This window comes from Mastigoproctus giganteus, chromosome 7 (assembly GCF_048544385.1).
Source record: "Mastigoproctus giganteus isolate SK-2022 chromosome 7, ASM4854438v1, whole genome shotgun sequence".
Taxonomy (NCBI): Eukaryota; Metazoa; Arthropoda; class Arachnida; order Uropygi; family Thelyphonidae; genus Mastigoproctus; species Mastigoproctus giganteus.
In genome coordinates, this window is record NC_143581.1 from 92,351,039 (window position 1) to 92,367,795 (window position 16,757).

Sequence of the window (16,757 nt, forward strand, 5' to 3'; positions counted from 1 at the left end):
AAACAGATGCACGAGGAACCGTCTGGTACGAAACCATCATTTTCTGGAAAAGAAAGCAACAATTCAGCGAGTGAGACCGTCGGCCATTTTTGGTTGGTTTTAGGAATTCTTTTCCTCGCTTTGGAGATGATATGATCTCTTCGCTTAAGAAACCTACATGAAGACGTTGTTTTCAGGAGGACCTTACGTTTCCAGGAGCAAAAACTTGAAACAGAAATTTCCTTACGTCAAGTTGTTCAAGAGACTTTTAGAGGAATATCTGACCTTTGAACTTTAAGACTTCACAGCTGGATTATTTCTGAGATCATCCTTTATAAGACCTCTGCAGATGACTCTGATGGTTCTAACGACTCAATCCAGTCGCGATGAAGCAGATACGCCGAAACACGGTCAGCCTGAGAGCGAGACACTTCACGAGTCCACAACGCCACTTATCTTAATGATGCGTCCGATCCTGCAAACAGAAGGGAACGCGCCAGCGGCGGACAGCCCCATCTCCCCCTTTATTCATCTCCTCGTGAGACTACTCTCAGTGTACGCCGTAGTGCCTTTCGGTCTGAAGTGTGCGCGCGTGCCTCGCTGATTAGAAAGTCGATAGATTTGGTAATCAGTCATCGCACTGTTCGCGATAGCGGAGAATGAAAGAGGTACCACCATCGATGCCGTGCCTAAAACGACCCTCGCTACATATGACAGACGCTACTTGCGCCACTTATTGAGATCAATGTGAGCACGCAGTCTGGTTTGGTATCTCCCTCCTCTCAATCAACTTTCGCACGTCATGTTTTCCAAGCGGACAACTATTATAAAAACGTGGTTCTCAATGCTCAGAGAGGGACAGTCACTTCTCTGATGTACATCTAAAAGACACTGTTTTTTCAGGAATTTGGTATTAAAATTATAGGCAGAAAAAAAACTCAAATTTATAACTCCATTACGTGTTTGCTTATACTAGGATTTCATGCTTATACTAGTATTATATGCTTATTATAGTATTTGATCCTTATACTATGATTAGATGCTTATAGTAGCCTTTGACGCTTATACTATGATGTGATTCTTATACTATGATGTGATGCTTATACTAGGATTTTAATGGATTTTAAAGCCCTGTGATTTAATGCGTGCATTCTTTCTTCGCATCAAAGACATTGAATTATGGGAAAAAGAAGAAAAAAATGGCTTCTTTTTTTATCAAATGTAATTTTCTAGTTGGTTTTTACGAAGGGATAATTTATGGCGCGTCAAAAGAACTCTTAAATTCTTCCTTACCTCGTGCCTATTTATATTTAAGAACGTACGCGGAAGTTTGTTTTCAACCGTTACGTTATTTATTTACGATCTTCCCCTATTAAAGGAAAAGGGAATTTCGGACATTAAAGTAGACCGCTTTTCGTACAGCGCATTCAATGACGGACCCAAAACGCCCTTTTACGTTTCAAACTTCGGAGACCATTTACGGGATAAAAGTTTTAAGAGAGGCGGGCAATAAAAGAAGTCGAAAGGGGAGCGGAGTTAGTCTTTCCGCGTTTGAATGGGGTTATAAAGCGGCACTGATGGCGAGCTGAAAGGAAAAGCGTGGACGAAGGGGAATTTCTCAACTCGTTGTATTAAGTAAAAGGCCCCTCTCGATATGTTCGGCAAACACGCGGCTTCCGAAGGGGTGTTCGCACGTCGAAGGTTGCGATAACCGGCATCGGCGAGATGTTGATTTATTTCTGACTGGTACTCTTTTGTTTTTTTCGATAAATTTTTGAAATCCCGCATCTTTCTGCTCACGTTTTCCATTTGTTTTCTTTCTCTGCCTTTCAATATCTGCACGTGTAGATAAAATTATTTCCCAATAAATAATAATTTAATAATAATAACCGACGAGCTTAATGTTAATCGTATATATTTTAAAGCGAAGGTAGTTCCATCTCAACCATCTAGATGGCACTAACGGTCAACAATGATTTGGTTTGTTCTCAATGAAAATGATTGTGTCCGGGGATGATTGTGTCCGGCTGTCTGTATGATATGCTCCGTAAACTTTTCTTGTTTTGTGTGTTTTTTATTTAAAGTATTAAGTTCCTATTAGTGCCACCACATAAGGATAGGCCCTTGGACTGCCAGGTGCAAGTACTGTATTATTTGAACGGACAACAGATAAGTATTAAATGAATTTCTGCATGTTCATTCCGCTACTCCATACAAGCGCTTTCAGCCATTATCTTGTAGTTCAACTTATACATGTGTCCAACAGACACTTGACCTTGACCAGGCATTAGAGTTTTGCCTAGCCGCTCTGTTCTTCCCTCCCTACTTAGTCCCCTGCTCCCTGTGGATTTCACTGCAGGGCAACTAAGGCGACCGGCTGGTCACAGTGCCTATTGCTTGCTAAACCACAACTGTGGTGATATTAAATTATCTAGTAAAACTACAGTAACTGAATTCAATATGACAAATACTACCTCCTGTCAAAATTCTAACGTCTGCACCATCTGTGGGACCAGCTCTGACCCCATTGTCCAATGTATTGAGTGCAAACAATTAATATGCAATGACTGTACACATTCTGACCTGAAAAAATTAAATAAAAGTCGGCGGAAATCATTCTGTTGTGATAGATGTCGACTCAGAAATTCTCAGAAAAGCCCTATAACTGTTGCAACGCCAAACAGCACGGAACCTGAGTCACTTTCCTCCTCTTCGGCTAACAAAGTTGAAATGCCGTACTCTAGTACATTTGAGACAAATATCATGCCAATAACTAGAAATACCGACTCTGAATCGTACATGGATGAAGCCTCTAATCCTTCTTTGTTGTCGCATCAAATCTCAGATGCATCAACTCAAACATCTGTGCTGTCAGAAGATCTCAGCGCTAACTCCTTCCCTACGGAAACTCTGAATCCAACCTTTGGTATTCTGCAATCAACTGAATTCCAGGAACTACTCTTTAACACTATGCAGAAAATCCTCATTCAAACTCATCTAATCAGTGCACCTCATACTGCAAACTCTGAAATTCTCCTGGATTCTAATACACTCAATGAAGGAAACAGCGAGCTATACACGGAGATTTGTGGTATAAAAACAATATTAGCTAATCAACAGGCTGAAATTTCTGACATTAACGCCCAAATTAAAAATCTCACATCAGTTATGTCTTGCCACTTAAGGGAAGCTAGGAAGAATTCTGAACCTACTCTCGACACCAATGGGCTCAAAGTGAATACGAATTCTTCATTAACTGACGATGCCCTCAGTACTGAGACCAGATCTTCACCTTCCACCGGCCTCAATAGTTCTACTGCTGCAAATATTAACTTGCCCAAGCCTGCTAACATTCATGATTCAAGTCATTCAACTGAGCAATTTATTGCCAAACAGACTCTGTTAGATGATTCTTCTGATGTAAATAGAACCACTCCTCCCACCTACTCTCCTCTGCGGAACAGTTCTGTCTGTACTTCTATTTCACAAGCTCAGAGTCACCAAGCGGAATCCTCTTCAACATCAGTTAAGGCAACATATGCAAAAATAACTGCTGCCACATCTAATGAGGTCTGCAAACCTGTCTGTAGATCTGCCGCCACAGTGAGTAAACCTGTTTCTAATTGCCAGTCTCAAATATCGCACCAAAGATCAAAACAGAACAAACCGTCAGAAAATATTAAAGCATCTATATCTCAAGGTACTTTCTCCAAGCTTCCAGCCATAACTCATCAAACACAGAATGTAACTACTGCAGAAAAATCTCAGTTACTCAAACACAAGTATAATATCACAATTATTCCCACAAAAGACCGAATTTTTCTTTCTAGACTTGGACCCTCCACTAAATCTGAAGATCTTATCAACCTAATTAAAGAAGAATATGGTTTTGGAGTAGATGTCCGTTCTCTGAAGACACGATGTCCCGCCTACTCATCTTTTATAATAACATGCCTTCCATCACAAACAGAAAAAGTGTTGAATCTAAGATCCCTTTTATCAGGGGCTCTAGTAAAACGCTTCACGGACAGACCATCAAGGGAGTCCAAAATCTCCTCTCCACCGGCATAGCAATCAGATACCCTGCTATCTACACATACTACGTTCTCCTCTCGTCATAGAATCCCCAGATCCCAACTGTTCAGTGTTTACCTTCAGAATTGCAGGAGTATAATTAGCAACCTAAACCACTTCAGAGCAATCCAAGGCTCACATATTTACGACATTTACCTGCTCACTGAAACCTGGCTCTCCATAAATATTGATGATCAGGAGATTATAGATGGACAATATACAATCCATAGAAAGGACAGAGGATCTCGTGGAGGCGGAGTAGCTATTATACATTCTAACCATATACTCTGTGAAACTGCATCAAATTTCACAAATATTGAATCAGTATACTGCCTTCTTCATCTTGGCAAGTTAAAGGTTTTAATAGTATTGCTTTATTTTCCACCTCCCTTAACTAATATAGACCTCCAGTACTTAGAAAGCTCGCTGGAATCAATCTTCCCACTAATTCAATCTGCCGACATAGCAATGGTTTTGGGTGACTTTAACTGTCAAATGGCCAATTTAGAATCTTCTTCTCCATCACTGCAGACTAGGGCTCTCTTTAATATGCTTCACAGCTATGGTCTGGAACAAATTTGCAACTTTCCAACCAGAGAAAATGCCTACCTCGACCTAATATTTTCCTCTACTCATATAGATGTTCACACCGACAACCCCATATTTCACTCGGATCATTCACCAATTACTTTTGACATCACAGTGACTTCTCATAACTTCAAATGCAGCTCCCGTACTCCTCGATTCAATTTCAGAAAGGCTGACTGGCCTCTGCTCAACCTAGCTCTAAGAAACGTAGACAAGCAGCTCGCTGACGCTATGGATGACATCGATGTGCTCACCAACAACCTGATTAACTGTGTCCATTCAGTTATATCTGACATTGTTCCTCAATCCCATCTTACCGCACGCTCTACCTACCCGCACTGGTATATTAGTGAACTAATACGTAAAATTAAATCCAAAGAATTCTACAGAAACAAATATAAGCAAACAGGTGACAGTCAATACTATGAAATATTCAGCCAACTCCGCAAAGAAGTGAAAACTCTCATATTAAACTCCTACAACATGTATACAGAGTCAGTTCAGGATAGTCTGCTTACTCACAGAGATATCAAACCATTCTGGAATTTCATGAAGCATAAGAACATAACCAGTAGAAAGTTACAACTCCGAAACGCAGATGGAATTCTCTTATCTGACGAATTCAGTATTGCTCAAGAGTTTGCCAAACACTTTTCTAGAATTCAAACAAATGATACATTGAGACCTGCCTCATTTCCTGACTTCACACCTGTTAAAGATGATATCCTCATTAATCTCTTTATCACTGATGAAGATTTAAACTCGGCATTAAAAAGCATGAAAAATGACTATACTAGAGGCCCAGATGACATTCCAGGCCTATTTTGGAAAAGGACTGTCACTACATTGAAACCCCTCATACTGCGGATCTTCAACCTGTCTCTCAGGCTGGGGAAGTATCCTAATCACTTTAAGCAGGTCAATATAGTTCCTATTTTCAAAAAAGGTGATAAAAATGACGTATGCGATTACAGACCCATAACCTTGCAAAACAGCCTGGCTAAACTCTTCGACACAGCAGTGCACAAACATCTCTTCGAATTCTTCAAGCCTTTTATCGATCAGAATCAACATGGTTTCTGCAGTGGCAAGTCAGTAGTCACAAATTTACTTCCTTTCTGGCAATACACCTCTGAAGCTCTTGATAACCACCTACAAGTTGATGCAGTCTACACAGACATATCTAAGGCATTTGATAAAGTCCCGCACGAACAACTTCTGGAAAAACTTAAGCTGTATGGCATCCGTGACCCTTTGCTCTCATGGCTACGCAGCTATATTACGCATCGTTCCTTGAGCGTTATCTTCGATCAAGTGAACTCAGACTGTTTTATACCACTAAGCGGAGTACCACAAGGCTCTCCCTTAGGTCCTCTTCTCTTCATTGTTTTCGTAAATGATCTTCCTTCTTTCATCTACACCTCCAATGTTCAAGTTGCTCTCTATGCAGATGATCTTAAGATCTACTCAGCAGTGAAGGAGACTACCGATTCTCAACAACTTCAATGTGCTCTCAATAAATTCTCTCTGTGGCTATCTCTGAATGGCTTGTCTGCTAACCCCTCGAAGTGCAAAGTTATCTCTTTCTCATCTTGCAGATCTCCACAACTAATGAATACGGAGTATAGTATTAACTCTGTGATCATCGAAAGGTGTGACCAAGTTAACGACTTAGGGATTCTCTTTTCCAGCAGTGCTAAATTCGATGCCCATGTCCTTAAAATCACCAGCAAAGCATTCAAAACACTGGGATTCATCAAACGGAACACATACAAGTTCAAAAACTACAGATATGCGGTTATCCTTTATAAAACTATTGTACTGCCAATCCTTGAATTCAGTTCACCCATCTGGAATCCTCACACAAAGACTTTAACTAACAAAATTGAAGCAGTCCAAAAAAACTTTATCCGTTACCTTACGTACCGCAATCCTCTATTCTATCACTCAGTGTATTATGAATCGCTGTGTGATTACTTTCATCTAAGGCCTCTGTGCACTAGAAGAGTTACTGCTGACATCGCCCTCCTAGCCAAAGTAATCACTGGAATTTATGAAGCATCTGATATCCTGAGTAAAATAAACTTCAATGCTCCCTGTAGACAAGTCAGGAACCTTACACCGTTTCGCCTTGACTCTGCCAACACGGACTTAATGAAGTTCAGTCCACTGAACAGAATCAGCAAATCAGCAAATGACTCTCGCATTGACTTCTTTGACAACTCCCAATCACTGATGAACTCCATCCACAAGTTTGCCTCTTCACTTAAACTGCAAAGTGACTAGCTCACATCTAATTATTGTAGCTTTTTATTTGTTATATTATTTTTCTATTCTCTAACGGATTAATTATTACTTGTTTTACCGGTAACTTAACTTAATACAATCCTCTTTTGTACATATGATTTTAATGTTTGAATCTATATCAATGTTTATCTTCCTGTTGGATTTCATATTATTGTTATTATGTTTATTGATCTGATCTCAGATACACTGTTAATGGTTACCTGTTGTGTATCTTTTTATTAATAAAATAAAATAAAAATAAAATAAAACGTGCGCAACAATGGGAAATTCCCATTCTTTGGATGCTGGAATCTCCAACGATAACGCTGATCGAAAATGGCGATTTTCTCCAATGGAACGTGTTCTACTCGCGCACCACAATCCAATCCAATCTGTATTTGCGGATTAATACCACGAATAATGCAACCGACATGCTTCGTCTGTGCCAACTGGCCTCGTTAATTAGTCTGGAATTAGCGAGGCTCTACTTTATTTACAGCTTTAAGTGAAGGTAATTAGCGAACCTTATCGACCACGACCGGGACGTTTCCTCCCGGTCTACACCAATAATTGCAATCAGCGGGGTTACGGGGGCTCTCGTTTATTGTATCTTAAAGTGGCCGACACTTCCGTCCTGTGCGCGCTAAAATATTCAGTTTTCTGGAACAGCGGAGATAATTCTATTTAATCCGCGCCCACTTCGATTGCTGCTTACTGAAAGTAGAGGATTAAGTGGGTGATGGAGACGAGCTCTGCCAGGGACAATTAAAACCTTCAGAAGATTATAATGAAGGTCTGATGAAGCAATACATCAACAGATGTGTTACTCCTATTCCCCTATACGCGGCACAAATCTGGTCTTCAGCTCCCGAATGCAGTATCAAAGCCTTTCTAGGACTCGAATACTGGCTCTTGAGATGGCTGAACAGAATTTCAGCTAAACCTTTTACCATCTCAAGAGCTATACTATACTCCAATTTAGAGGTCACACCCTGGAGACAAACAATAACGTCAAGGAACATAATGACCCTCGCTCAGCTTTTAACGGGACGACTGGACGCACCGAAAGCCCGAGAGTGGATAAAAATACCCGGCGAAAAACCAAGAAGAGTTGCAGAAAAGAAACCACAACTGAAATCGGCATTTACGCAGTTAGATAGCCTCGGAAGATTCTTTCCAGCAAACACCATCCAGCTATTCAACAACCTAAATATCAATCCTGAAAAGCTCTGCAATTGCAAATCCTACAGAAAGGAAGTTCTCAGAAACTCTTACTTGCAAATACAGATGTAATTAAGGATACAGTTCCAGCACCTTGTTCGGCCAGACACAAGCCACTGGGATTTAGGAAACCCGACCTCATCAAGAAATAGATGTCAGGATTGTCATACCTACACAACTCTAATCCCACAGAAGAAGACGACTGCTGGAAATTTGAACTTTCAATTTTTTTTTTTTTTTTTTTACTGTATCGCAGTCATTCCTGTGGTTACAAATGCTGTACGTTGTTTGGCTGTAAATATTTGTGTTTGTGTAAATACGGTGAAACTATCACTTGTGTCTGTTCAAGCAAAAGGTATGCTTCAATTGTCATGGTATTAAGTTCTTACCAGTTTACGGTAGTAAGTAATTAATAACTGAAATATTCTATATTCCAGATAATTATAAATCAGATATTATGTATTTCATGTATTTCATAACTGTAACATATTTGTATGTTTTATAACATAGTTGTATATGTATGTTCACCCTCTAGCCTGTGGCTGTAACCGGGTGTTCTCATAAGAGAAATAAATTGATGATAATAATAATTATAAGAGGTCGGGTGCGCAGTCAGCGAGTTAAAAATTAGATTCATTCCCAACAATGACATTCATTGTTGGCTGAAATTCACGAGCCATTAGATAAAAGGCAGACTAACTATTTTCTGATTGTTGCGAAACACAGCGCACAACAATGAAAGGTCCCATTGTTGATCCCAACAATTCATTTTGCTTGTTTGTTTCTTCTGTAGAAACGCAATCGAATAGCGCTTAATGTTAAATGATCAATTATTGCTGTTTTTATTTTTGGCCGTACCGATAGAAACTGGTAAGATGACTTTGCACGCGATGCTAAATTCAAAAGATTGCCTGTTCTCCAGCAGTCGTTAATCACGCTGGTAATTAGTGGCAGAGAGATACAGAAATGACACGCAGAATGCAGTTGTTTGCGAAAGAGAACTCATCGAACATTAACCGTAATGGACCATCATCCATTTCTAATTCATTTTTGATCATAAAAATACTGTTGAGCCACGCGGGAAGCACACGCATTTGTTAAACCTTGATTTGTTAGTAGGGCCGAAGCCATCTGTGGTTAAAGGAATTATGGTACAGCAAAACGTTCATTTACACTCGCATCGATCGAAGTGAGTCCTTACGGCTTTGTGAAAACCTCAAAGCCTGGGTTACTTTGGCACTCCTGCGACGAGCAACCGAAATTGCTCATCCGAGGTTCGCTTGAGTCGCAGGGACGCTCACTCTGTGGTGGCTTTATTACGTAGTGCATAATGCTGGATTCGATGCGCACGCTGCCCTCTTCCCCCCCCCCAAAAAAAACACAGCCCGTGGTTAACGCAAATAGCTTTTCTGTTCCTTAATTTGCAGCTGGACAAGTTCATTTTTAAACAGAGTCCGTGACCACCTCGTCCAATTAGTGAGTCTTATATAGGTTCCAAAATTTGTTGCCGCCAGACTCCCCCTCCCTCGCTCCACATCGGTGCCCTGATTTAGAAGCGACTCCCACACAAAAAAGCACCGAAGGCAATCCAATTAAGGGAGGAATTTGAAACTTTTGCTTCCAATGGAAAACTTTCTTTATTTGGCACCATCTGCTAATGCCTGGGTTGAGAGAAGGCGCGCGCACTCTTGTGTACGTCTCGGGAAGTTAATTACCGCAAGAATTCGTACACACAGTTGTTACGATGGAAGCGCGCAACAAAGCCTTATCTACACTCGCTAATTAAAGGGTGGCTCCGAGCACTGGTAGCTAAGAAAGCCGTAGTTTTTCACTATTAGCGACGACCGTGTCTCTGCAGCGTTCCAGTCACAGTCGTTCCTTCCTGCGGCTGCCGCTGAGTGGCGTTCCTGTCCATTCAGCTTCTCTTAGTTGACAAATACCGGAGAATGGAAGAGACATCGGGAGACATGTCTGCGGTCAAGATGGCCTGACCTTCAGTAAAAATGCAAAGAACAATCCGAAGAAAACTGGAGGGTCCAACAATGGATTTAGGCGCAATCGGATGTTATTAATAAAATATCCGATTGCTCCTAAAACGGATAATGATAGAAGGATAATCATCAGCAAAATTAGTGGAACATTCCACAAAGTTATTAGCCATCAAGGCTTTCATTTCTGATCTTTCTTTTGTACTTAATGAGGCTAACCAAAGATGGTTCGCCAAGCATCTATATTCCATTCATATAGGTCATGGATATCTAAATGCTAGCTTGAATTATTTTAATTATATTCCTACTGATCTTTGTCTTTTGTGGAGCATCTCGAGGTTGCAAACATGGCTTGTGCTCCCGCCAGATTTGTGCAGATTTTTGCCACATTCTTTCTCAAATAGTTTCTAATTAAGTCGATTGAAGACGATTTAATACCAAATAGTACAAATTTTGTGGCATTTCAAGACTATGCAAAAATATCTTTAATCGACGTCCAGAGCTATTTCAAAGCTGGTTCTGTCTGCTGAATTTTTCTTGAACATTCCTTCTTCAGGGTCTTCTTCCATTACAGGACTACCTTCTCCTGTACCAGCTCCTGGATCATCTTGTCTAACTACTGACTCAACTATTATGGATGATTCTTTGTTCTACATCCTGGCTACTAGTCCGTCGTATACTATTGCTGACACTTAGGCAAGGGATTATTTATGTTTGTGGTGATATCTTTGTGTTCTATTTCTTATTTTATGGTATGGGAAAGATGAAGGTAATTATGTGCTTGGCTAGTCTCATTTTGAGGTGGAAATTTTCTGGAAACTTTGAGTTGGGTATTTTCTTCTCTTTTTTCAAGGTTGTAGGATTTTTATTGATTACCTATCTTTTGCTTGGGCAATCATGGGAAGTCAGCAATATAGCCCGCCTCCTCATGGCGTGCACCGGTATTGTGGTAGCCCTCCTGTTAGCAAAGTGGCCAGAAACACTAAATAACATATTGAACACATTTCTGGCCATTTTACAGTTATCACAATGTACCATGGTTGAGTTGAGATAACGTTCAGGAGCTTCCCTACATAATACACAACACATGTCCATTCAGTTGCAATTTTTATAGCAGCATATATGCCCATCGTACACCCAGCTGGTGTTCGGAACATGGAATGATAGCAGGGGCAGGAGCATGTCACTTCAGCATTAGCTTAATGGCATGTTCACCCAGGGTTATTGAGTACGGATCTTAGGAGACAGAAAAGGAACAGCCAGCGAGAAGAGTGTTGCCAGAAATGAGTGGCAGATGTTGGAAAAGCACTGGAGGATAACTAGGGCCTTGCGGATGCACAGACAGGTACACGGATTCTGTGAAACCATTACTCAATGCGACAGTCATACAAATCAGTGTTGGGCATTGTACAGTCTGTCTACTGTAGTGGAACAGGATCATTTCAACAAGTGGGTCCAGCAAAAATATTGAGCCATCCGCTTGGAGATATTGAAGACCATTCGGGGTGGAAGAGAGCAAATCAGGTTTTATTGGAAAATGCTGTAACCTTTGATACTTGGAGAAACAAGGTCTGAGTGGCAGAAATTACAAAGATCAACACAGAACAATTGCATCCCATCATGGTGCCGGTCCCAGTCTAATTGATACCTACTTCCAGCAGCTTGATACGCCATGCCATCAGAGTTGGCAAGCTACATAGCGACCATCCTCTTGTTTTCCTGGCCGACAGTAGCGTAGATCAAAGGAAAAGAGCATGACATGAGATCGAAAGAATCATCAGGTCAATGGTCCCACGTCTGTCGAGAGAGAGAGAGAGAGAGAGAGAGAGAGCGCGCATCAGAATTAGCGACATACTGGAAATATTTCTTGTTGAGTGTCCCCCCAGGAGAATGAAATCTTACAGGATAAATCGATGGTATTGCAACAGGTTAAATGGGGAGAAAAAGCAGCGTTCTCTGAGAAATGTGGAGATGTTATTTGGGGATTTATAAGAGCATCTTAAGGTAAGCTCACTGAAATCTTGCATGGGCTAATGGCACGAGAAACACGTTCCGCATGCTCGTGACAAACCACAAAACAGCGTTTACTGAAGCCGTCCAGGTTGACTCGAATTTCGTGCCACTTAATAGCCTTCCCCGTAAAGGACAAGCTACTGTTGCTATGACAACAACTAACCTTCTTGGGGGAGGTAGAGAAGGATCGGATAGGGTTAGGAAAGTAATTTGAAGTTTGCGCGTTTAATTCTAGAGGCGATGACCCTTCATAAAGCGGCGCAGACGGAAATAGCTACCGTTAGTCGTAAACAAAAGGCTGGAAGTTCGGATTCCCCGATCCCCAGGAGGGTTTTGGGAGAGCAAAGTTGTTAGGCAGAAGCAGACGGTGGAAATACGAATTAATGGCTTCCGCCAACTCGAATTGTTCCCGACGGTGGCAGAATGCGTCTGATGTAGAATACAGCCGAGTTGGTGCACACGTGCCACGAAATGTCTTATCAATTAATCTGCTGCTCGCTGCACCGAGACAGCATTTTTCTTCGTGCTCGTGGACACCACATAAATCCGATTTTGGCTGTTGTATTAGGTCCACTGTGGACTGAAGAGTTCAGTCCCCTCAGCTGGGCACACGTTTCAGCATCAACTCCTATACAGCGATAACTTTGGCCAAGAAGTGGACCAACTTCATTAATTGCGCAAGTTCATTTACAATTAATACAGGAGGACGTGGGTTTCTTAGCAAGCTAATGTTAAGTTGATGTGAGAAAATGTCACTTCTTAATGAACGTTGAAGTGGAAAAGCAAATGGCTGTGATAGTGGACATTGTGTTTGTTAGGCAGTTCCCCACAAATCCGCTTTAAGCACTCTTGTGATACGTATAACTTTGCAAAGCCAGTCGGTGTGGGTTGTATGTGTTGTTCGACTAGTCTCCGTTACCGGGAGGCACGATCACCAGGAAAGGACCTGGAACCGTCCATGGCACAAGGAGCCGGACTAGGGACAGCAGAAAAACGTCTGTCGGGCTGCCACCACTCTTGCCAGGATGAAGGGAGCCAGCAGAAAGGAGCATTTTACAGGAAAGATGAAGGCATTGGAGGCAGCAGAGCGGAAGGCGCTCCAAGACGAAAACAGAGGAGAGGAAAATGCTTAGTGCAAGACAGGGATGTTCCTAGAGAAGAGGTTGTAGAAGCAAAGTGCAAAAGCGTGAGTAGTTCTACCTGCTGCTAGGAGTCATCTGGGAAGTTGGGGTATCGGTTAAATTTCACTATGGACGAGTTGATTCACTGTTGCTAAAGACTTGTAGACCAGAAGGGGCTTCAAATCCCACCAGGGTTGGCTGGAAGAAGTGAGTATGATGGTGCTTTCAGATCACTGCCGTCTTTACTACAAGGACGTTGTCCATTTGGGTGTTCATTCAGTTCTGGTTGTGGCGGGTGATGACGGAAGAGCAGATGCGAGGAAAGGCAGAGCGGTTTCAGAAACGTCTGGTCTAGTTGTCTCATTTATAGGATCAGACGTGGAGGGATGATACCATCGCCTCTCCAGTCTGTACGGAGGCACGCCTGCTAAACTCTAAAAATGTTTCTTTTGAATTTAAGCTTTTTTCCCGGACTAAGTGTGGTTAAATTTAGATCCAGTAACAGTTGATTACGTAGGTCCAGGTAGATGTTGCGCGAGCGCATTATGTGGTGCCAGTCCTCCAGTTCTCGACATACACAATAGGCATCGTTTAAAAGCCCGAAGTCTCTTTTTGAATGACCCATGTCCTGTCAGAAGAGAGGTAGTGCGTACATTATGGAAGAACCAGTCAAGTCTTTGTTTGTTGAGGTGGGAGACGCTAGGTAGAAATAGTTTGGTGGTACTGCCTTTGGTGGAATCATCCCAAGGGATTTGCCAGAGAAAGACAGGTTCATGCCAAGTACGCCATCAGTTTATTTAACAAACATCCCTGTACAGAAATTTATCTACGAGGGTGGCTCATGCATTCAACTAAAGTTATTAGAGTGTAACATGGAATAAAATATCAAAAAATACATAAAATAAATAAAAAAGGAAAATTACATAGATACAGAAGTTTGCATACAGTGTGGAATTTGAAATTGTAGAGGGTTTCCCGGCAATGCTATTCAGCCACCGGAGCAGCCAGTATTCCAGGCTGAGAAATTTCTTAATATAAGTATTTGGGGCAGAGGACCAAATTGTCGAAGCATATAAGGATACAGGAACGATACATCTTTGGATATATTGGGTCACTAGCTGCTGGTTTCGAATCCCAGTTATCTTCTGTCTTACAGCCCATATGGCAGCAAAAGTTTTTGATCTCGTGTTCTGAAAGTGCCTTTGGAAGGTGAGGCCCTCGTCCCACGTTACTCCTAGGTCGGTGTATGAGTTGACTTTCTTTACCTGCGCTCTATTAATAGATAGTTTGGTTTTTTATCTTCTTATTATTGTCAGTTGTGCTGACTTGTCTGAGTTTAGCCATAAACCGATTTTGCGTAGGTATGTCTCCAGTTCATACAGCTTCGCGTTGGTGCGGAAATTGACGTCGAACACCAGAGATCTTTCGTCAGAGACAACACAATATATTATATCGTCGTCGTAAGAAATAAAATTCTGATTCTGCGCTAGGAAAGGCTCCACGGCAGCAGCGAACAGCAAAGTTGATAAAACACTTCCCTGAGGAATGCTCCAAGTGAGGGTGCATTCTGCACGGAATACTTGGTGTACAATTAGGTTCCTTGGCTTCAAAATGGTCTTGATGATCTGCAATAGTTTGCCCTCAATGAGGAAATAAACTTTCAATATGTTTTCAAGTGCAGATAACGACACATTATCGAAAGCTGCATTTATGTCAAGGAATATGACGTCAAATTGGGCATTTTTCATTTAATGCGTACTGCCTTCTAAAGAGAGTCTCCAACAAATTAGTAATAGTGTATCGTCTCGGTATGGAGGTGGGGTGGCCTGTGCGCAAAACACTGAGTTAAAACAGGAAGGATGGCTCTTTTTCAAAGAGTTTTAAAAGAGAACAACTGATGGATATAGGTCGAAACTCTGAAGAGGCCTTAGGGTTCTTCTTTTTTGGTACCAGCCGCAGAAAGTAGTGATTCCATCTCTGTGCGGGGGAACTCGTCTTTCAGGTTGTTTTGGAATATGAGCACCAACATATCAACAATATAGGCGCTGCATATTTTTAAAATAAAGATAGGGAAGAACCCGTCAGGAGCGATCGTAGATTTGTTACGCAAGGAATTAAAAGCATCGATGAGATCTTCTCTAGAAATAGTAACTGTGGATAAAGCATTCCTACAAGCGCCTCCCCTGGCTAAAATGTGTTGTGCCATATGCTCCAGCTGATATCCTTGGACATTTTTTGCTTTACCTTCAACTGGCAGCCTTTCAAAGCACTCCTTAGCCCAGTGTCTGAATATGGTTCTTCCATTTCAAATTTAGCGGCCTTTTTGCTCACGATTCTTTTTTAATGTCAAAGCTTTCTAATAACCTCTTAGAAGCGTGAATGTAGTTTCTTTTTCAAGAAAATGGCTGCTTTTTCTTGTAGTCCATGAGGTCTTCATTAAATTCTGAATTTTTCCATCTCCTGTAAGACTTTTGCTTGGCCACAAACATTTGTTGAACCACGGTTTAGTTTTGTCGGTGACACTTATGCTCTTTTGAGGCACCCAGTTCAGCAATAAGTAAGAGCTCTTTCTCAATCAAGTTGGTAACTTCTTCCACCGGTTTATTAAAAAAAATAAATTTTCTGTTTATACTCCGGGACCACCAAACGGTCAGAGGAGTTCACAAAATAGATTACAAGAAACAGCACTATATTCAGCAGCCACGGGCTTGAACCCCGGTCACTCAAGGCACGTGTACTTATTCACCCGCGCGCCTGACCATTAGGCTACGACGGCCTTTAATATTGTGTTGTATAGAGCATTCCAGTTGTAGGCTTTGAGATAATTTAAAATAATCTCAGATCTAATGAACTTAAGAGAGTATATCTTCTTGGTTTGACGAGTTTGGTCATCGATGCGTTGCTCACCTGCACTATTGGATAGGGAAATTTCACAACATATTGTATCGTGATCTCACTGGAATTTAGTTTGAGGAGTGACATTTTTTATGTTTATCAGATTATGATATAATAAATGCAAATGTTGCTCTCCTCTAGTCGGAACCCTAGGACTGACCCTGCGTATCAAGCAGGGTCAATCCTAGGGTTTGAAGGGTTGTATCAAGATGTTCTTTACCATGATCGTGTCTTGGGCCAGCCATATTAAAGTCGCCAGTTACAATCATGGGAATATCAGTGCCAAGATCCTCTGAAATCCACACAAGAAGGTCGGTCCTGGTGTCAGCACTGTGTTCCGGCGGAAGATAGATAAGGCAGACTTGGACTTTTTGAGCCTTCGTTCTGAAATGGCTTCAAAGTTTTCAGACTGACTTGGTTTATTTCTTATAGGATGAAGACTTTCATGATAAAGGAATGCAGCTCCCTCACCAACCGCTTATCTTTTCTGCTGTTCCCAATAAATCTGCAACTGGAGGATTGTACCAGCAGATCCAGTTCCTGGTATAATTTAGCCAAGTCTCCACCAAACACAAAGTCATATTCTTCAAGG